Genomic DNA, 23,379 nt, shown 5'->3' with positions numbered 1-23,379 from the left:
GCTGAGATGATTTTTCAGTATTTGTTTGAAGGTGGTGGTGCTGCCCGTGTTTCTTATAGATGGAGGAAGTGAGTTCCATAGTTTGGCGATGGTGAAGGAGTAGAGCAGTTGACCACCCGGTAAGGTGGGTTTTTCTACTTTTAGAAGTAGATGATTTTCAAATCTTAGCTGCTTGCTGGGTTGGTATTTGGCAAGTAGAGTTGAGAGAGAGCAGGACAGTCTGTGGGTCTGTAGATTATTTTGTGTGCTGTAGTTAGCTGGGTGAATGAGAGATTGTGGGGGCGTTCCAACCAGCCTAATTGTTTCAGTGAGTTACTGGGGTGGGATGAGATTTTGGCCTTGGTGGCAAATTTGGCGATTCTGTTGTAACACATATCAAGTTTGGATTTTGTAGAATTTTGGATATTAGTGAGGAGAGGGACACCATAAAGGAGAGAGGGTAATAAAAATGCAGTTGCAAGGGTTTATCTAGTAGAGAGGCTAAGAAAGTGTTGGTGCCTGTACAGCATACCAAGCTTTTGGTGTGGTTTTTTGATGTCACTGTTTATGTGTAGGTCAAAGTTTAGGTTTTCATCTGTAATAATGTGTAGTAATTTAGTGTGTGGGACAACATCTGTAGTGGTATTGTCTTGGGCTTGTATACTGAAGAGTTTTTTTATCTAGGAGAGTGGTTTTCTTAGGGGTAAAAATTGCTAGTTTAGTTTTTTTTGGATTTAGGGCAAGATGATTGTTAAGCATCCAAGATTCAGTAGAGGTGAGGACATTCTGGGTGATCTGTTGGAGTTCAGAGCTGGAATTTGAAGTGCATACTATTGTAGAGTCATCAGCATACTGGATTACTGAGCATTGTGGGAGAGTGGTGTGAAAGTTGTTAATAAAGATGCTAAATAAGATAGGACCAAGTATGGAGCCTTGGGGTACCCCTGTGGAAGTTTTGAGGAAGGGAGAGTAAGACTGTTGCCATTTGGTGGATCACTGCCTATTGGAGAGAATAGCTATTGAGCAATTGTAGGGTAGGTGGGGAAATGTGGAGGGTAGATAGTTTAGAGAGGAGGATACTGTGAAAAATGGTATTGAAAGCTTTGGAGAGGTCAAGGAAAAGAGAAGCAATTATTTTACCAGAATCCCGTGCCTGGTTAAATGTATCAAGGAAGGAGAGGAGGGGTGTAGTGGGGCTATGCCCTGGTCTGAAACCATGCTGAGTGGGTGACAGAATTTGATTTTCAAGCATGTGGTTGAGGAGTTGGGTATGGATGCATTTTTCCAGTATTTTAGAGAAAGATGAGAGAATAGCTATGGGTCAAACGTTTGTGGTGTCTGTGTTGGTGCCGCCTTTGTGTAAGGGGAGAATTAATGCTTTTGACCATTTGTCTGGGACAAGAGATTCTGTAATTGATCTGTTAACAAGTATACTGATGGAATAAGCTATAGAGTTTGCAGCTAGCTGCATGAAGTGAGGGGGTAGATCATCAGGGGCTAGAGTACAGGGTTTAAGCTTAAGTAAAAGTTTTTTTATTGTGGCAATGGGTATGAGAGAGAATTTTAGGTTAGAGTTATGTGTAGGATTGTTTTCTGGGATGGTTTGGTCATTAGCTGTCTTGGTGGTGGTGGTGTTAACCATAGGAAAGGTGATGGTTAGGTTAGCTATGGTGTCAATGAAGTAGGAACTGAAGAGGGTGGGAAGTTCAGTAGAGGTTTTGTGTGGGTCAGAGGATGGGTTGCTTCGAGAACCTGGATGTACTAGATGGTTGATGGAGGACCAGAATTTTTGGGGATTATTTTTATGTGGGCTTTGTAGGTGGAGGCAGTAGGCTTTTTTTATAATAGTTTATTAAACGTTTTGCCTGGTTACGGAGTTGTTTATATTGTATTAGAGTTGTAGGGTCTTTATTTTTCTGCCATGATTTCCAGATTTTATCCCTTGTGGACATGGCTTCTTTGGTGGATTTTGAGAGCCAGCTTGAATGGTTATGTTTTATTTGTTTTTGGCGGGTGGGTGCTTGCCTATTTAGGATGTCTAGGAATGTTGAGTTAAAGAACTCAACAGCATCATTAAGTGTCACGGATTTGAGGGGTTCCCAATTTACTTTAGCTAAGGTTTCATTAAATATGGATGGTTGGAACTTAGTCAAATTTCTGGTTTATTTGTATTGGTGTTGCCCTGGGGTTGGGGTGGTTTTGCTTAGGTAATATGCTGGGTGATGGTCGCTAATGGTATTAGCTAGTATGCCTACAGTGATGATATTGTTAGGGTGGGACACTAATATCCAGTATGTTGTGGAGCCCCAAATGTTATTTTTGTGGGATCTGGTGATGTCTTCAATTAGTTGGAAGAAGTTGTAAAGGTTTATGTTTTTTGAGGGATTGTTGTGGGCAATGTCTAGCCAATCAATGTTTACATCACCTAAGATGATGGTTTCATTATCTATGTTTTGTGAAGTCCAGGCATGTATGTTTTCTAATATTGGTATGTTGTTTCCTGGAGGAATATACAGAGCAATTATGCAAATGTTTTTATGGTTGTTAAATTTTAATATAGAGATTAATACTTTGGCTGGAGAGAAGTTGGATGCTGGTTTTGAGTAGGGAATTAATGTATATTTGCTAGGGAAGAATATTGCTACTCCTCCTTCTCTCTTGTTTGGCCAATCGGCTCTCAAGCATGAGTAGCCTGGGGGAAGAAACTCAGTGTCTTTTACATATGATTTCAACCAGGTTTTGGAAGCTACTATAATATCAGGGTTGTTTTGTGAAATCCATGCCTGGAGTTCAGGTATCTTGTTTCTAAGGCTTTGGAGATTTATAGTTGACAGCAAGAGAGATTTGCTAAGTTTGCTAGGGCAGGGGAGGGTTGGACCTGGGTTGGGATGTACATCACCACACTGGGATATAATGCTTTGCCAAATTATGTGAGCTATACTTAGTTTTTTCTTGAAAATGGTATAGTTGGTGCTCATTGTGTGATAATGGGGATGTCTGTATTGAGGTAGAATTTTTACTTTGGATAGTACAGAGGTAGTAACTGTGAATAAGCTAGGGTGGATGTTTGAGTAACTTGGTAAATGTGGGTTATGTGTGGTGGTTGTACAGGTGGATATAGGATGTATGTTGGGTATCTGGAAGGTTGTGATTATTATTAGGACAGAGAGCATAAGTGAGAAAAGTGAGATCATAGAAAAAGTAGTTAGGGATATAATGGTGGTTGAATGTAGTGTGATAACACTATATGGCCCTATTTAGAAAGGGTAGAGAGGCAGATTAGTTAAGTGGTAAGGTATGACTGTAGGAAATAATTAAAGAGGTTATAGAATAGGTGGAAGAGAGGTGTGGGAGGGGTAAGGTTAGGTATAAGGATGATGTTGTGGGTGGAGGGTGGTGATGGGGGCAGGGAGGGGAACGGAGTGGGTCCAGCCCCCACAGGGAGAAGAGCTGAAAAACTATCAGTGTAAGGTGAGGAATAAGCTTAAAAATCTCAGTATATAACAAAAGACTGATCTGAGTAGCTGTGGAATACTTTAAATAATTATCACTGCAAGCACACAAACAGGGTTGTTTGGCAGTTATGGAGAGAGTTGTGATTAGTATAGGAACTATAATGAAATTAAAAGGAAAACTTTACCAAATTAAACAGTAAATGCTTGGGACTGGAACACTGTGTGAGTGTAAGGCTGATTCAAGGTATTATGGCCCATTCTGGTGGCAATTGGCTGGATCCCTTCACTGTTGTTGTGCATACACCTTTAAGCCTCAACACTTTACAAAAACTAAGTTGTAATTCACCTATTACAATAGCTTAGTTCTTAGTATACTTTCTGCTACTTTATGAATATAATATTCTGCTGTTGTTATTCTCCTTAAGGATCTGCATCCAAAATCCTACTCTGTTCTTGTATATTGAATTACTCCTCTGTTTCATCATTATTCTTTTCCACTTTGAATTGGAGCTTTCTGCTTGTGTTATGCAGAAGAGCCTTAATCCTTCAAATCAGGTAATCTTAAACCTCATTATTATTGTTAGTAGGATCAGCATATCCCACTTGATTCTTGCCCTCTTCCCATCCCAGATAAAATCCTTCAACACTTTATTAATTATTATTCATAACTTTTCATCTAGCTAATATAAATATGTCTGACCTGTGTGTGAAACTAAAAGGACTAAAAATATTTTTGCTGCTTATGGTTTGCTATCCATACCTATAGGTAAGAGCTTCCAGTTTCTCAGTTTTTGTATTATCTTTTGTTTAGTCTCTTCTCACATATCCTTAACTGCCATAACAGAATCCTTTTTAACCCATACTCCTAAATACTTTTTATCATGTCACCATAAATATTTACTATTAACAAATATCCAGTTCACATGTGGGTATGTAGTTTAAAGCTATAGGTTACCCTCCCCACCAAAAAAAATAAACTGTCTCAAAATGTTCCACAACAGTGAGATGTTCTCTTCTGGTTCTGTCAGGCAGAAAATAATATACTCTGCAAATAAAGCCAACCTTTCCTAGATATTATACCAATTACAGCATTGACTTTCTGAGTCCCTTATTTTTTGCCAATGGTTATAAATATAATGCAAATAACAAATGGGAAAGAGGATACCCATGCCTGGTTCTTTTGTTCAGACACAACTTATCAGAGAGAGGAACTCCTACACTTTGATTTTTGCATCCGATCCCTCATATATTCTCCTAATTAACCATGTTATTGTATCAGGAAATGTAAATGCTTCCATTGCCCTACTCATAAGATCTCAGCTTACTTGGTCAAATGCTTTGTCTGCATCAAGACCTATAAACAGCAATATTTTCTTATATTTTGCTTCCCTCTGGATCATCATTGTTCTATTAATGTTGTCAAATGTTTGCCACCCCTCCACAAAACCACACACTGATCCATATCTATCAATGTTGGCAAAGCCTTTGCCATTCTTTTAGCCATTATAGACATAAACACTTTATAATCATGTTTTAACATTGAAATTGCCCTATGTGAAGCTGGATCTGATGGGTCTTTACTGTATTCAGGTATTACAGCCACCACAGCTTTTCCAGGATGTTGGTGCTTCCCCTCCTTTTAAAATATTGTTAAACAAAACCTTCTAAATCATTATCACTTCTTCCCTATCTTCCAAGCTTCCACTAGAATACCATCTATTCCTGAAAACTTTCCTGTAGCTTGGGTATACATCACCATTTTTATCTCATTTCCTCCTATCTTAACTGTTAATTGTTGAACCTCATCTACCTCGAACCTTGGTATATTTAAGTCGTCCATAAATATTTCCATTTGTGCTTTTTCTTGATTTCTTCACTTCTCTGCATTACATAGATTTTCATAAAGTTTCCAAAATATCCTAATACCTCTACAGGACCTCCGGTTGTTTTTCTTGCTGTAGGCTCAACAAATTTGATGACAAACCTTTCTACTTTCTGTTGCCTAGGTCATTGTGCCAATAGTTTTTGTTTTCTCAAGTTATTATAAAAAAAACAGTTGCTTAACAGTAATTTTTCTAAACTCCTAAACTCATGCATATTATCCAGGTGCTCCCTTATTTTCTCTTTAGCACTTTCCAGTTGTGCCTCTTCTTGTTCTGTGAGATTCCCCTTATTCTGTAATGTTTTAACCTTTATTAGCCCCTCTAAATAATTCTTGTTACTTCTTAACCATATCACTTTTTCCTTTTATTTCTACTCTATATTTAAACTCCACTTTTTTATTTAATCCCACTCACAAAATATAACTTCTGGATTGCTTTCATTCTTCCCTAATAACTCACAAATAATTTCCATTACCCATTCCTTAGATTCCTCAATTATTAATAGGTAGGTAGGAAAGTGCCATTTTTACTTCATTCCATTACATTTTGTACCTTAGAACTTATTGGCGTGTGATCTAAAGTAGTTATTGGATGAGTATCTCAATTAAATGCACATTTTCCTGTGAAATATAATTTCTGTCTAGCCTAGTTATTTTACCATGGGGAATAATATGTAAATTCTCTCTGAATTCCTACTACTGAATTTACATCTTCCATACCAAATATTTTCATAAATTACTTCAGAAATCTACCTTTTTGTTATATTTTCCCTTCTAGCCCCCCCCCCCCATGCATCCTCATTGTTGCAAATGAAATTCTAGTCCCCACTTATGGTAATATTCCCTACTGAAAGCTGATTATTCCTCCCAGGTTTTTTAGACTCCATTGTAGCACTTTTAGGTGGAATATACATACATGCCAGCATAATATTCATCCCTTGCCTGTAGCCCATTACTATCACAAATCTGCCATTATTATCTTTTTTCCCCTATTGTAGCACCTCCAGCAATTAATATAAGTACTCCTCTTTTCCTTTGTCCCTGAAATTCTGCTGAATATCCATCCTGAAATTATTTCTTTATCAAGTATTCTTTCCTTTTTTTTTGTCTGTACCTGTCAGACCATTCACATTCCAAGATAATATGAAAAGTGTCATCATTATGCTAACATGTAATTTTTGCCACCTATTATATATGACATATTTTTTTAAATGTCTATTTCCATCTTTTGTTATACATGCACCTATTAATGTTTGGCAGGTTAATCCTTTATAAAGTTTTATCTTATCATCAAAATTGGAACCAGTGTCACATTTTAGAAGACTTTTGTTTTAATGAAAACCCTCAAACAAAAAAACAAACACAACCCAAGAATGCACCCATAACCTGTTAACTTAAAACAAACAAACAAAACTCTGCCATCTTCAAATAATAACCCCCCTAATAGTAACAATTGTCCCAACTAGACAGTGATATGATATCAGCTTTTGAGGAATATTTGGGTTTATTCTGAGGATATGCTTAACTTTTAACAGAATAGATTAGTTCAGTTGTTCACTTTCAGTTCATGTAAGTGACACTTAACCTTGTTTTATCTCTTCACTCCTCAAAACTCGATCATTTTGGACATTTAAAATTTGAATTAATGTTCTAATATTGGTGCTTTAGCTATTATTCTAAATATGTGTTTTGTTTTAATTGTGCGTTATCGCATTGTCGTTTTTATTGATTTTTCAAGTATATCTGTTATCGTCACTCCTTGTTAATATAATTATTGTAATTGTGTTTCTATAAAGTTACTGAATATTTTATGTACAATGCTCAGGCATAAGCATGTTAATAAAATGATTTTTTTTATCCTTTCCTTACTCTCCTTCAGGTTCTGCATTGCTTCACTGCATTCTAGGAAGAATGTCTCTCCTCTCTCCCTTTAAGTCTCTGGTTGTCCATTTGTCTGTGTTTCCATCTGTTTCAGTGTTTCCTTCTCTTTCTCTATCCTGCAACCCTTCTGTAGCTGGAATCTGGGAATTTACCTGTTGGAGTTATGTCATTAACTCTGATTTTCTTGTCTTGTTCTGCATTTCAGAAGTGACACTGAACTGTGTAAACTTTGTTCTGTCTGTTTATACAGTGATTTGAAGAGAATACAGATGTCTGATCCCCAAAACTGAATGGAGTATTATATATTTGGTATGCACAACTAATGACTCTGAATAAGCATAAGATGGCCATTAATGATAATAGTGATGTTACTATGCTTCATTGATTTTTGCCTTGCATTCAGTACAGTCTGCTTGAGAATTTCACTGTGAACGCCACCTTATAACTCTATAAGATTCACACTGAGATAAGATGACTATAAGTGTGGACTATATAATGGGAAATTTTCAATAAGGTGCTCACATTTGCCAGAATGATTGCCAAGTATACTATTGAAAAGAGCAAATTTTGGCATGTTTATTTATTTTACTTTTGCTAACCAGGTAAGTGAGCTGGTCTTTGGATGCTTTCCAGCAACAGTCTAGGTCAATGTGGCATAAAAACAAACATGAAAATACAATTTTACATAAGAATAATAATTCATAAATGTTCACCAGTTACATAATACAGTATTTCAAAGACATACAGTTCTATAAATATATAGATATACTGCTGCATTCAACTTATTGTAGAGCACATAGATATACATTGTAAATGTGTATACTGTATTGTTAAAGCATAAGACAGCAAGGTAAAGCAATTTACATTTTCAGCATCTGCATGTATTTCATACTTTAAAACAACAGTTTTTGACTGAAGGATATATTGCCTTTTAACAATAGGGAGAAGAACAATTTATAATGGCCTAGCATTATTATTGTAAAGCATATACATCATTTACAACTATAAGTTATTGTTATTTACATCACTGAATATATCATTTCAAAGTTGCTATGTATAGAACCAAAGTGTTTTGGGTAATCATGTTGTATACTATGTATCCTTTATCCTTAAAGCAGGAATATTACCATATAAAGATGGAAGCTGTTAGTGCAAAGTTATAGTAATAATGCACATGAAACCCAAAGTAATAATGCCCCTTTATGATGTTTACATATTATAAGTATGCTAATTGCTGTCTAATAGTAATAAGGAAAAGCTTAAATAATAATTAAGAAGGTAGGAGATCAAACTATGAATGACTAAGGATAGATATTCTACAGTTATTACAGGACTGATTTTGAAGTCAGACACAAGATACTTTTTAACAGCTGCCATCTGCTTTTTAAATGCCATTTTGTTTTTGGGGATAATACCAAGATTGTGCACCTTAAAACAATGTCAGCTAGTTATCCAGGATAACATGAAGATCAGGCACATTATAAATAATTTTAGGGAGCTAGTCAGGATAACACAGAAATCATGCACCGGAGAAGCAAACCTGGAGCTACTGCCACCTTAAACAATAAATGATAAAAAGAAGGAAATGGCAAAGCTGACAAATCTTTCAAGGTAGCCTTAACAGCCCTGACCTCTGTCTTTGATGTGTTTATTTCCAGGGGGTTTGCATTCAGCCATACATGAATGGCCTTCAAACCCTCTACATGGGAATACTCAAATGACATTAGATCCTGGAGAAAGAGAGGTGGAGCTGAGAATTGTCATAGCAATAGTATATTAAACCACTCCTTCTAATGAGACGCTCTAAGGGCAGCATAACAACTTTAAAGAAATGTCAGCTCAAGATTGAACCTTGTGTCACTCCTGAATTCAAAGGTTGAGAATCAGAAGAATCTGACTCCAAGAAAAGAACTGAAAGGTAGGAATCAAGCCTTTCAAGAGAAAAGCACTAAGTTAAAATGTAAATAGTCACTAAGGATGCTGTGGACAACAGTGTCAAATGTTGAGAGAGAGAGATCAAGTAGTACAATAACAGAATATCAACCCTGTTGTCCAGCCATAAGGAAGTCATTATCAATCCTTATGAAGGTTATCTCAGGACTATAACAAAAGTAAAGCTGTAGTGATAGGGATCCATAAAACATAGCTGAAGTTGGACATAGACTACCTTCTTGATAACCTTTTTAAGGAAAAGGTTTAAAATTGAGTGAAGGTGTTCATGAACTTTGGGAAACAACGATAGATTCTTGAGGATCAAGGTAACAACAGCCTTTTTCAACAACAACAGAATATATCAACAAGTACACTATTATCTAATAAATAGCTGGACTCAACACAAATTTTAATGTGCAGGCTTGAAATCAGAGTCACAAACTCAGTTTAAAACGAGAGTGCCAAGCTAAGACTATGCAATAGAATGGCAAGCTACAATGAGAAGTTATTTCACAATGATGTTATGAAAAAGCATGTCAATTAATAAAGAAAATTGGTTCATGCAAGCTGAGCACCACTCAAAAGAGCATGGATGAATGGTTAATCACTGCTGAGATACTTCTGGACAAGTTAGCAGTCTTCTTATTAGAGATCTTGATCCCATACTGAACATAATGCCCGTGCAGAACAAATGGGTTGTTCCAAAGATCCCTATGCTCCCAACAGTGTTCCAGCCTTCTGTTTTTAGGTATGGCTGTACAGCTGTAAAACATTAAAATACTACACCTTTAAGAAGTTATAAAGGTGAACTGAATTATAAGTAGCACAGATAATTAAATATACAAGCAAGAAGTATTAATGTTACATACTGATTGTCAAAACAAGTCAGTACTACTATGTGCATGGAGTAAGAAAACTGGCCATAGGATAATAAGGGGAAAGGAGCAGACATGAATAGTTTGAAAAACAGGAGCTAAGCACTGTATTATTCAGCTAAAGAAAGGCACTGCTTAACACGTAGATCATATGCAGATAAACTTCTGAGCTGCTTGACAAACACACTTCATTTCTGCTGGTTAAAGCAGTAAAAACCAAAAGAAAAATCTAGCAAGGCTAGACTTATCGCTGTGTGATTCCTTAAACCTCTTGTATTAGAGGCAACATGAGATATATGCAAATGACACTTTAAGGATATCAGATGCTTTAGCTATATGGCAGTTCTGATTGTTCATTACTTTATTTCTTTTTAAGTCTATTTATGGATAAATTCAGGCCAATTAACCCAAACTCCGCTGAATTTATCCATAAATAGACTTAAAAAGAAAAAAAATCATGGGCATTCAGAAGTGCCATATAGCTGAAGCACCTAACAGCCTTAAAGGGTCATTTGCATATATCCCATGTTACCTCTAATACAAGAGATTTAAGGAATCACACAGTGGAAAGCCTAGCCTTGCTAGGTTTCTCTTTTGTTTTTTACTGATTGTTTTTTCTGTGTGACGTTTTTACTCATTGTTTTAGCTTACTGGTAAAAGCAGGGGGAAAATACAGACTGCATTGCATTATAACTTTATGCTATCTCCCAAGTGGCAACAAGGACTGCTCCTTTATTTCTATTTTTAACAGTGTTAACACAATGCTTTCTTAATTACTTTTTCATTATCACATATAAATTCCCTAATAACTCATTGATTAGTGTGAAGTGTTTCAAATGCTTGCAAAGAATCTTAAGCCATCAAGTACACTTCAAGAACAATCTAGAAATTTGTGCTATAATAAGACAGCAGTATTTCTGAAAGATTAGAGGCAAAATAAATGAATGAGGGGTTTTCTATATTTTGAATACAGGGCAGATAAAAGTACATTAATCCTTGTGAATGAAGAGGAAAAATAACTTTATCAATGCATAACTGAAATATATACCCCCTTTACTATATGTGTGTAAAATTGTCATGTATTTCCTATTCTGCAAATTCTGTTAATGCTGTCTAATACTTGTTTCAACCTTTTGTCCCCGAAGCACAGTTGGAAGGGTTTCTTTTTTTAACACAGATTATCACAGTAAGCAAAGGCAAAATAAAAATAAAATATGTTTAAATTTCAACCACAAAGACTGGGATTTTGTTTTTAATGCTTTGTATTAGTTTTGTGAGTATAAGGTGCAATGAGTGTGATATATTAATTCTAAAATTAAAAACGTGCTGTAGTCTTTTTATCAAAGAGTTATAATTATCCACGTAGTACTTTGAGCTATAAAACAAATACAATTTTATTGTGAAATATAAACAAAGCTGCTCTTTGCAGGACAGCATTATGTTCCTTATTCATTAAATATGTTTCATAGTTTCCATTTTCCACAACTGAGTGCACAAATAGCTAAACTTATTTTAAGAGGGAATTAAAGACATGAATTGTTATACATACATTACCTTGAGTATTCTATGAACTTTGACTTTAAAATTGTTTACTGTTTTGTAAAAACAAAAAAATGACTATTTTAAAATATATGGTTTTCCCATGCACCTTGACTCTAGTAACAAAAGAAAATGGCAAGTTTCACTGTTAAAATATTGAAGAAAAACAAGGGCTGGTAATGGACCTGTCTCATTCTAATTTCCTAGCTGTATGCAGCATGCATGTTGGGGCCTTCAACAGAAAAGTATTGAAGTAAGGCTAAATAGTGACAGTGATGTCTGCACCATGGTGCATGTCAGAACAAACATGAATGCACAGCAGTCTGATTACTTGCACCGACTGATGAACAGACAGAAATTATTGACACTGAACCTCAAGCTATACTATCTGGAGCTTTGTGCTTTCGTAGGGTCTCCCTTGGTTGAAGATCTTGGGAAAGGGAAAGTGCTCTTTGTGGGTGTTGAGAGAAGTCTAAGACTGGGGTAGGCAAAACCTCTGGCACAAGATCATAAATGCAACATTGTAGCACATTTTGTTTGGAAGTTCATAAAGGACTAGGAGAGGACAATATCTTGATCAGGACATTATATCTTTACAGTTTTTTTTTTACTTTTCTAACTGCATTTCTTCCAAACTTGAGCAGACTTATTGATTACAGTTGATAGCAACTATAGTCAGTTAAATTTAATATATATGTGTATGTGCATATCCAGGTATCACTTCCTGCTCCCCCTTATACTTTTTACATCCTGCAAAAGTTAAAGTAATGGTTTTTGGTAGTCTGCTCAAGAAAAGTTGCCTAAACATGGTCTTAGAAGACTCTGCCTGGATGAGAGTTACTGATATTTATCCCTAGAGCAACGGCTGGGGTATTTTCTGCTGGTGAGAGCCAAATGGTCAGTTCATCTATAAAACCAAGCCCGGATCAGTTAAAAATGGCTAAGTGAAACCATCCTGCAGGTTTAACATCTGAAAGTGAATGGTAGAAGTCAGATACAGTGGATAGTACAGACTTGGGCAGCCTAATCTATAACAATGGGAAGAGTCTTTAGGGTTGTAGAAGGTTGTTTCACAGACACGTCAGGAGTTTGAGCTGGTGTAGGAAGTGGGAATCCACTGGCTAGATACAGTTACACTCACTTCTGTACTAAATCCAAAGATTTTGACCAGGGTGGATTCTGTCTTGTGTTCTTGATATATTCCATGTGAAATGTCACATGTGAGAGAAGGGAATCTATGGCCTTTGCTACTGAAGTATTTCCAGGTGGATCAAAGGGTTGCTGCAATGTGCCTGTGAGTCAAAATGGAAAAGTGGAATTCTTTGTGTCTGCACTCTAACCAATTGTACATAATGTTCAGCATTCTCGGAGCATAAGATGTTCAGAGATTTATTTATTTATTTCCAGTTTGATTACCGGGGAAGTCCACTGGACCCAGAGAGCTCGTTTTCAGTGGAGGCCCGGGGAGTAAAGCTCCATGAAACAGATTACAGTAAAGATAGCAGTCCAATAAAAATAAAAGTACAAATGCAAATACATATCAAATAATACAAAGCATGAGGAATATTGCCCATAGTGGAAAAATATTGTGCAGATACATTTTAACAAATTCACACAGTTAAAGTCAAAAGTCAGAAGCTATTTACAATATTTACAGTGTGAGATTGTATGGGAATTAGCTATAGAAGGTTATAGCCAGCTATAAGGTGGTTAGGAAATCAGGAGGATACCCTCCCAGGGGCTTTTGTTAAAGAGTTCTAGGTAGGAAGAATGCAGTTACATTTCCATTTGGAGGAGAGGTAGGTGTAAAGCTGAGTTTTGAAGTTGTTTGTGTTTGACATTGTCCTTAGTGTGGAAGGGAGAGAGTTCCATTTCTTACCTAAGGAGAAGGAGAAGAGAAGTTGTCCAGCAGGACGTTTAGGTTTGTGGACAGTAATTAAGTTTTGGTGTTCAGATCTGAGAGTTCTATTTGAGGTGTATGGGGAAAAGATGTTAGTTAGAGCGGGGCATTTGGTCGGATTAAATATTAGTGTATGTGCTGTAGTGAGCTGGAGGAAGTCCAGGTAATCTGTGAATTCTAACCAGTTGAGGGATTGGAGGGTAACACAGTGATGAGTGGAATGTTTGGCTTTCGTGGCAAATTTAGAAATTTTGTTATAACAGCTTTCATGTTTGGAAGTGATGGAAGAGGATAGGTTAGTTAGTAGCGGGGCGCCATACAGAAGGGAGGGTAGGAGGTAAGAGGAGGCCAGAGTATGCCTGGTAGAAGTAGAAAGGAAGTGGTTCCTGTATAGCATACCTAGTTTTTGGTGGGTTTTCTTTATATTTTGCTGAATATGGATGTCGAACTTGAGGTGTTTGTCTATAGTTACACCGAGTAGTTTGGCAAAGGGAACAACTTTGATTGGAGAGTTGCTTTGGCTAAGGACTTGGAAGGAATTTTTATCAAAAGAAAAAGATTTTGAGGGTGTGAATAGTAGTATTTTAGATTTGTTAGCATTGAGAGAAAGGTAATTCTGGCACATCCAGATCTCAGTAGTTGAGAAGGCAGTCTGAGTTTTAGATAGGAGTTCAGGGAGGTTAGAGGCAGAGCAGACAAGTGTAGAGTCATCTGCATATTAGATGACTTTGGCATTAGAAATAGCAGAGTGAAAGTTATTGATAAAGATATTAAACAGCATTGGTCCGAGGATGGACCCCTGTGGTACTCCGGTAGGGGTGGGTAAGAAAGGTGAGGTGCCTTTTTTCCATTTCACAGCCTAAGATCTCTCTGGCCGATAGTTTGAGAAACAGAAAAGAGTGTTTTGGGAGAGATTAAGGTTTGAGAGGTGACTTAGAAGGTGCTTATAAGAAACAGTATTGAATGCTAAGTTCCCAGAATCTCAGGCTTGATTGACAGTTTTTAAGAATGAGAGTAGTGCTGTTATGGTGCTATGTCCTGGTCGGAAACCATGTTGGGTATTGGTAAGAAGTTGTTTTTTAGTCAGAAAAGGCATAATTTGGAGATGGATGCATTTTTCTAGGATTTTGGAGATTGGAGAGAGAAGAGCTATAGGGTGGAAGTTTGAAATGTTAGTGTTTTTGCCTCCCTTGTGGAGATGAAGAATAAAGGTGGAATGCCAGAGTTTAGGGACATAGGATTCCTTTATGGATCTATTAATTAGGATACTAATTGGGAGAGCTATACTATCAGCAGCAGACTTGAGAAAGGAAGAGGGGATGTTGTCAGGTGCATTGGAGCAGGGTTTAAGTTTGGATAGAAGTCTTTTATGTAGTTAGTGCAGACAGGTTTAAGCTCAAACATAGAGGGGAATTATTTGGGGACTTAGATGAGGTGGAATGTAGGAGAGATGGGTCATTGTTGGGAAAAGTTTTTTTTAGGTCAGATATTGACTCTATAAAGAAAGAGTTGAATAGTGAGGCTAATTCAAGGTCAGATTTACTTGGGTCTAGACAGGGGTTATTTTTGGAGCCAGAGTTAAGTAGTAGGTTTATGGAGTTTATGGAGAAAAAGCCTAGGGTTTTGGGGATGGTTGGACTGGAGCTTAGTGTAGTAGGATTTTTTGTCTTTGAAGATTTGTTTTTTTTTACAAAATTACAGAGCTGTGTATGTTGGAGAAGGGTTTCGGGAAGTTTATTCTTTTGGTAAAACTTCCAGGATTTGTCTCTTTGATACATAATTTGCTTTGTTTCTTTGGTTAGCCAAGGAGCAGTTATAGTTTTTATTCTTTTTTCCTTGGTAGTAGGGCAGGGTAGGGGAGCGGAGTGAGCCTGCAGGGCGAACGGAGTGGGTAGAGCCAAGAAGAAGGAAGAAAGCCAGAGAAAAGTTATCAGTGAAGCTGAGAACTATCTCAGAGGTAAGGAGGCACTGGCATAAGGCACTGTATGTGTGAAATTAGAAGGATGCAGAGGGTTGACAGGGGATAGGAGCTGAACACATGACAGTAGCAGTTTAGTAGAATATAGTAAGTATTAATAGGGTTAAAACAGGGCAGTGGTAAATTAATAGAACAGTTAGTACTTTTGGCTTGTATTAAAAGATAGGTAGTGGTTGAACATTGCCACCTGGTGGCCTAACTGAGTAAGTACAATGGTAAGCTACGAGCACTCGGAGGAGGAGGAAAGAGCCTATGAGAGTAAAGGGAGATAAAATCCAAAATACACTGCTAGCAAATGCACACAGGGTTAATATATAACAGTGGTAGGTATAGGATATATTTTTATTATACAATAGGGTACATACACATTTAAAGTTAGTTCTTGGGGAATTAGAGTGGTTACAGAAGCACTGCAGGATCCCCGCAGGATGAACTTTACAAAAATAGGAATAAGAATCACAAACAAAAACAATACCAGGTAGTACTTGCATGCGAGCACACTACTGAGGATTCCTATGAAGCAAGGCAGAAAAGCCAAGTCAAAAAATGGTGCATTTCTACATCAGGTTTTTTTGATACCTCTGTAATTAAGCAGGAGTGGGAGAGAGGTGTGCAGGTTCAAGGTGGGGGAGGGGGTAGACACAAAGTAATTCAAGGCTGTGAGTCAGAAAAACTGGACTAGGCCAGCTGCTAAAAAGAAAACAGGAAAACCAAGCTAAGTCAATTCCAGGTCAGTGTAGTGCAGTATCTTCCTAATAACTACAAATCTTATGCTACTAATCTAGTACAGTGTGGTGAAAAGGACCACCACTTCTACAGGGAAAAACAATTGAAGTATGGGCTGCTGGTACATAGGTAAACTTTTTCCAAGAGAAAGTAGTTTTAAGTAATTGACCTAGGAGTACAATAGGATGAGAAAAATGGGGGATTGGGGGGGGGGGGACAAGTAGTGTGTACGCATACAGTGAAAGGGAAAAGAGTCTTCAGTTTAGAGGACAGATTAAATACAACTAGTTGAAAGCACTTTAGTGTTCCACCGATGCAAGATCTCACAATGCAGGGCAACGAGACAGCCTTGGTTTGATTGGAGGTTGGCCAAGACACAGGATGAAACTTTTGCTGAGGTGACTAGAAGTAAGAAGGAAAAGGAGGTAAATATTAGGTCTGAAGTATTAAAACAGTCTGATCACCAAGTAACTAAAATAGATGATGTAGGGGAGGAGCAGCATACCTTGTAAGAAGCAGCACAATTCTATGAGCAACACAAAATGCAAGGATAGCAGAGAAAAAAACAAAACAAAAATTTAACTGCAGCTGATGCCAAGCTATTATAACATACACTACACTATTATGTATTGTTATAAAGGTTATGAAGAGAAAATAGTAACCACTAAGATGCCACAGAAAATTTACAATTCTCCACTAAAAGTCAGGAATAACTCCAAGGCAAGTACAAATATGACTCAGTCATTGTCCATGCTGGTGTGAATGACCTGAGACGTACCTCCCTGGACTACATGAAAAGAGACATAGAGGAGCTCTCTGAGCATGTAGCCCAGGCCGGTATGACCCTGACCTTGAGTAGCATCTTACCCTCACTAAGAATGATGCCACAATATGAAGACAATATGATCAATTTCAACAATTGGCTTAAGTATTGGTGGCATTCAAAGGGGATCCAATGCCTGTCAGCCTGGGATGACATGCTCGACAAGCCACGATGCTTCGTTAGGGATGGCTTGCACCTGTCACCCCTGGGCTTTCGGATATTGGCAAAGGCTCTTGCTACCCCCATAGTGCCTTTTTTAGGCAAGGCTCAAAAGACAAACCCACCTCCATAGGTATCACAAGGGATAAGAAACTAAGAGTAATGCTACTCATTGCCAGAAGTCTAAACCTCAAGATGCATGCACTCGAAACTCTCCTTAGCATGGAGAACATCGATATCTGTGCAGTAACAGAAACCTGGTTCAAGGCTCCCGAGAGCACCCCAGCACTAACAGGTTATACCTCATACCATGCTTTTCGGCTCCAAAACCTGGGCCGAACCACAAAAGGAGGGGGAGTATCAATATTTGTCAAAGATACCCACACCTCCAGGTTGGTGGCACAGCACGAAGCATCAGAGACTATCCATGTGCAACTAACAGTGGGTAAAACTGCCTTCCAGTTTATAGCCTGCTACAGATCACCCTCCCAAACCCAGGAACCCCACTCGGCCTTCCTGAGAACACTGGAAAATATGAAGGTCTCTCCAAACACCATTATATTGGGCGACTTCAACTACCCAAACATAGACTGGGAGCATTACTCTAGCTCCAACACCCTAGTCCAAAGGTTCCTAGAATTTATAAACTCAAATGCTATGGAACAACTTGTTACCACTCCCACAAGAGGGGAAAACATACTGGACCTGATCATCACCAACATGCGGACTCTATGCTCCAGACCAGAAGTGTATCCCTCACTGGTAAGAACAGACCATAAACTAATCTCACTGGATATTCACATCCCGACCCCACCCCCTGCCCAGAAAACCACAGTGAAAAACTTCTCTAAAGCAAATTTCACACTCCTCAAAACCGAGGTGGAATCCTTCAAAGCCCCCGGGCCTGTGGAAGATACGGCCCAGACTGCAGAATCCTTTATAAACACATTCTATGAACACCTTCAGGAATGCATGGATCTTGCAATCCCAAATAAAACTAAGACCCAATCCTCCAAAGGCAGACGTCCTGTCTGGTGGACCCCAGCCATAAACAAACTATACAATAGAAGGAGGAAGCTACTACATGATAGAGCAAAATCCCAAAAAGGGAAGGCATCTCTGATCAGTATTAGCAAAAAAGTACGGGCACTCATAAAATCATCTAAGGCCTGCTTCAAGAGAAAAATTGCACAGGACACTAAGGATAATCACAAGGCTTTCTTTAGTTATGTTAGGAACCTGGGTGGGAATTCCCAGATATGCTCAGAATTAGTCCAAAATGACAAAAAATACACCGATCCCACAGACATTGCCAACATCCTAGCTGACAGGTTCAGCGCAAACTCTCCCCCCCCCCCACCAAAAGGGCAAATATCTATCCCAGCAGAGTGCTGCCCCCCTGACATCTCAGATGCTCAGGTAAGAGCCGCCCTCTCCAAAGCAAAAAACACAGCATCAGTGGGACCAGATGGTGTCCCGGGCTGCGTCCTACATGAACTCCAAGAAGAGCTAAACCCAAACATAAAACTACTGTTCAATCTCAGCCTTACTACAGGATATGTACCCAAAGAGTGGCGTACAGCAACAGTGGTCCCTCTCCACAAAGGTGGTGCCTTAACGGACCCTGGAAACTATCACCCCATAAGCCTGACTAGCTTGGTCTGCAAAGCTATGGAAAGGATCATGGACCTCATAAATAAAGATATTGGGGACCTACAGACACTGGATCCTACCTAGTTCGGCTTTGTTAAGGGCAGATCCTGCCTTTTAAACCTGGTCAATTTCTTTGAAACAGTCACCAAGGCCATTGACGAGGGGAAGGTTGTCCACACAGCCTACCTGGACCTCGCAAAAGCCTTCGATACAATACCCCACTCGGGCATTATAGATAAGCTCACCAGCTTAAATATAAACCCTTATGTCACTAGATGGGTTGCAAACTGGTTCAAGGACAGAATCCACATGGTTAGAATTGCTGGAGCCATGTCAGACTCCAAACCAGTTACAAGTGGCATCCCACAAGGCTCAGTCCTGGGACCTCTCTTGTTCGGTATATATTTCTCGGAGGTACAGGCCAACATGGAAGGACTGTGGCTGACCAAGTTCACAGATGACTGCAAACTGGGCACCATAATCGACTCTCCAGCCAACACAAGCATCCTCCAAAAGGGCCTCATAGAAACAGACAACTGGTGCCAGAGCCATGGCCTCAAGCTAAACGCCAAAAAGTGTATAGTCATCCCCTTTGGCAAAAACAAAGTGCCCACAAATTACCACATAGGTGGTAATCCATTAAGTACAGAAGAAGTAATTATGGACCTGGGGACCCAGGTTGATAGCAATCTCTCATTTGACAACCACGTGGCCAAAGTGGTTAGAAGAACATTTTATATAGCCCACCTAATCATGAAGGGATTCACATCTAGATCACGGGAGGTCATCGTGCCTCTTTACTCATCCCTCATCAGGCCCATAATTGAGTACAATGCCCCTTTTGGGATGTACCTTACCAGACACCTGCAGCAACTGGAAAGACCCCAAAAGTACCTCAACAAGAGGATCAAAGGGCTCAAACAGATGCCATATGCTACCCGGTTAAAGAAACTCTAGCTCTAGTCAGTGGCATACCGCCTGCTCAGAGGCGATCTGTGCCTGACGTATAAAGCCATGTCCAACCCGGAATTAATGGACATGCTGCACCTCTGAAAATCCAAATCCCATTGAGCTACGCACTTGAGAGACTTGAACCTCAGCACTGAAATAAATAGGACATGCTGGAGGGACAGATTCATAACCCAGAGGCTCCCTTCATTCTGGAATAAAATCCCAGTCCAGGTTAGGCAGAGTTCCTCATTGACTCTCTTCAAGAGGAATCTTGATGTGTGGATGGGAGATCGTAGGTTTACCCCGGGTATCACTTCTGTGTCACTGTTAGACAGAGGCACAGTATACTAACCTTGAAAAAGGGCATAGCAAAATTAATTTAAAATGGGTGGCGAAAGCCAAACACACTCTGGCTAGGATTATAAATGCCCTAGGGCAGATAGCCTAGTATGAACCTATGAACCTATGAACAGTGGTATGCTACAGAAACAAGTAACTACTAAGATGCTACATGCAATTTAGAATTCTGAAATAACAGTGATGTTATGCTGATACACAGAGTCAGTTGTATCCGTCAGAGGTTACAATAAGTTATACTCTAATTGCCAAGCAGGTTACTGATCTAAAAGTACACATAGCAGGTGACAGTAATCACATTAGTGAATAAAGCAGCATTTTACCTGTTATTTAAACTCACAATATGCTATAAATACAATTATATACTGGCATAACAAAAACACTCATATGCAGGGCAAATAGAGTAATGGAAAAAAAAAATGCTCTTGAAATGCAAGTCCAGAAAGCAAATGACTAATTAGAGCTGTTGCCAACTAAAAATATGCATGACAAAAAATACATACCAATTGTGAAATAGCCAGGGAATTGTTATGGCTAGGCTTGAATAGGCCATAGGGCTGATAGCCTATTACCAACTTATGAACAAAAATAGGAATAAGAATCACAAACAAAAACAATACCAGGTAGTACTTGCATGCGAGCACACTACTGGGGATTCCTATGAAGCAAGGCAGAAAAGCTAAGTCAAAAGATGGTGCCGTTCTAGATCAGGTCTTTTGATACCTCTGTAATTAAGCAGGAGTGGGAGGGAGGTGTCCAGGTTCAAGGTGGGGGAGTGGGCTAGACACAAAGTAATATAGGGTTGTGAGTCAGAAAAACTGGACTAGGCCAGCTGCTAAAAAGAAAACAGGAAAACCAAGCTATGTGCATCTTACTGGGATATTTCAACATGAATGCCATGTTGAACACATGGAACATTATACATGTACATGAAAACCATGCATCTTCAAGAAAAAAAGTCAGTGGTTAATACTGGTGCCTCTCAGGTTTGGGGTTCATGCCTGGTCACTGGCTATTGCCTGGTTGGAAGTCAGCAGTTCTCCTCATAACCATCTGGAGTTCTTCCATAAGCAATCTCTGTCTTGTTTTATTTTATTTTATATATTTTATTTATATAGTTGCTGCCTGGGTGAACACAGTCATTCAAAGGTGATTTTCAAGTGTAACCCAGGCCTAGAAGACACATTTGCATTACCAAATTGACAGTATTTATGGAAATGAGTACAACCTTCATGAGATACAACTATAAAAATACAGCATCGAAGCAATCATATAGTACAGTGTAATAACATGTATGCATACATGCATACTTACTCCACTACATAAAGGTGGAAACTCTCATGACCTCTTCAACTATCGCCCCATCTCTATACTTTCCCCATTATCTAAAATCCTTGAGAAGTGTGTAGACACACAACTACTCAAGTACCTCATTTATAATGGTCTCATGTCCCCCACTCAACACGGCTTCCGCCCACACCACAGCACTATTACGGTCTTGCTCTCATTCACTGATACTGTCAACAAAGCCTTAGACACAGATCACCCGACATCAGTAATCCTATCGGATCTATCTAAGGATTTTGACACAGTATCACATACTAAACTTCTGATCCAGTTAAGAAAACTTGTCTGTGCCCCACATCCCTCAACTGGTTTACATCATACGTAAACAATAGACAACAATCTGTAAAGTTGCAAAACGTCCAATCTGATCATCTGTCAAACAACATAGGAGTCCCACAGGGTTCCATTCTGGGACCATGTACTCTTTAACATCTTTATTATTGACCTCCACAAAGTCTCACATCTAGGTAAAATTATCCAATATACTGATTATTCAGCTATAATCTCTACATCAAACAATTTCTCTGACTTCCTCACAGTTACTCAAAATGCTTTTACAAAGACTGAATCATGGCTAAACAATTTGCGATAGTTACTAAACGCCCAAAAAAAAACTTCTATTATTCTCCTCAAAACCGCCAGATATAGACTTCAAAGTCTTCTCTAAAGATGGAACTGAAATAGAAATAGTAAAATCTGCCAAACTACTAGGTATTACAATTGATGACAAACTCAACTTTGAAACACACATTCTCAACACAATAAAGAAAACACACTTTAAACGTGGCAAACTTTACCGCCATTAACTCTACATGGACAAAAACACTAAAACAAAACTGGCAAGTAGCTTACTTATCCCTGCCCTACTTTATGGTAGTGCCATCTTTACTAACCTTCACTCATCCCTCAGAAATAAACTTCAGTCTTGTTACTATAAAATAGCTAAATTCGCCTCAGGAAAGCCTAACTGCTCACACCACTGCCAAGCAATCTCTGAACTGAACTGGTTGGATTTCCAAAACTTTGCTATATCCAACTAATGCTAGCCCATGCCTAATTTATAAATCAAATACCTGCCCAGCACTCTCATCAGTACTTCAAACTTATATTCCTTCACGTAGTCTTAGATCTTCCAACAAATTGCTACTAAGTATAACCAAGCCCAGTAAAGAGCTGGACAATTCTTGTTCTCCCATAGCATTGCCAAACAATGAAACTCCTTACCCCCCCCCCTACATATTACCCAAATAGAATGTATAAAGACATATAAAGTAGCATTAAAAACTTGCTTCTTAGATAACTCCATATTCCAATGCAAAATAAACAAACCAACATAAAACCTACACTACTTAATTCTAACCCAGTTTCATAGTTTTAGAATTTTTTTTTACTTTGACAGCAACACAGCTCTACTACCATTCTAACTGCTTCAGCAAGAACTGCCATGTTTTCATTCAATGCCAAAAGAAACAACTCAAGTTTTGTACCATATTACTAAATGTTACATAAGTTTATATAATTTCTGATACATACTGATAAGTTTTTATATTGTTTATATTTTGTAAATTGCCTATATCTGACTGTTAATTGTGGAGCTTTTATCCACGGGCCTCCACTGAAAATGGGTTCCTGACCCAGTGGACTTTCCTGGTCAATAAATAAATAAATAAAGTACATTCTCCATGGAAGGATTTTATACAAAATATAATAAGAAAAAAGAGCAGGTGGTGAGACATAAACAAAGAAAGTATGCATTATCATAGGAGAGTGGAGATGGGGAGAAGTCAAAGAGCGAAATTATGTATTAGAGGAAGTGTGTGTATGTGTGTGTGTGTGTGTGTGTGTGTGTGTGTGTGTGTGTGTGTGTGTGTGTGTGTGTGTGTGTGTGTGTGTGTGTGTCTATGGTTGTCAAAGCACCAACACTGAAAGTTATTTTTAATGC

The sequence above is a fragment of the Protopterus annectens genome, chromosome 16.part0, assembly GCF_019279795.1.
Source record: "Protopterus annectens isolate FY-2018-M chromosome 16.part0, PAN1.0, whole genome shotgun sequence".
Classification (NCBI taxonomy): Eukaryota; Metazoa; Chordata; order Ceratodontiformes; family Protopteridae; genus Protopterus; species Protopterus annectens.
This window is presented reverse-complemented; position numbering follows the sequence as displayed.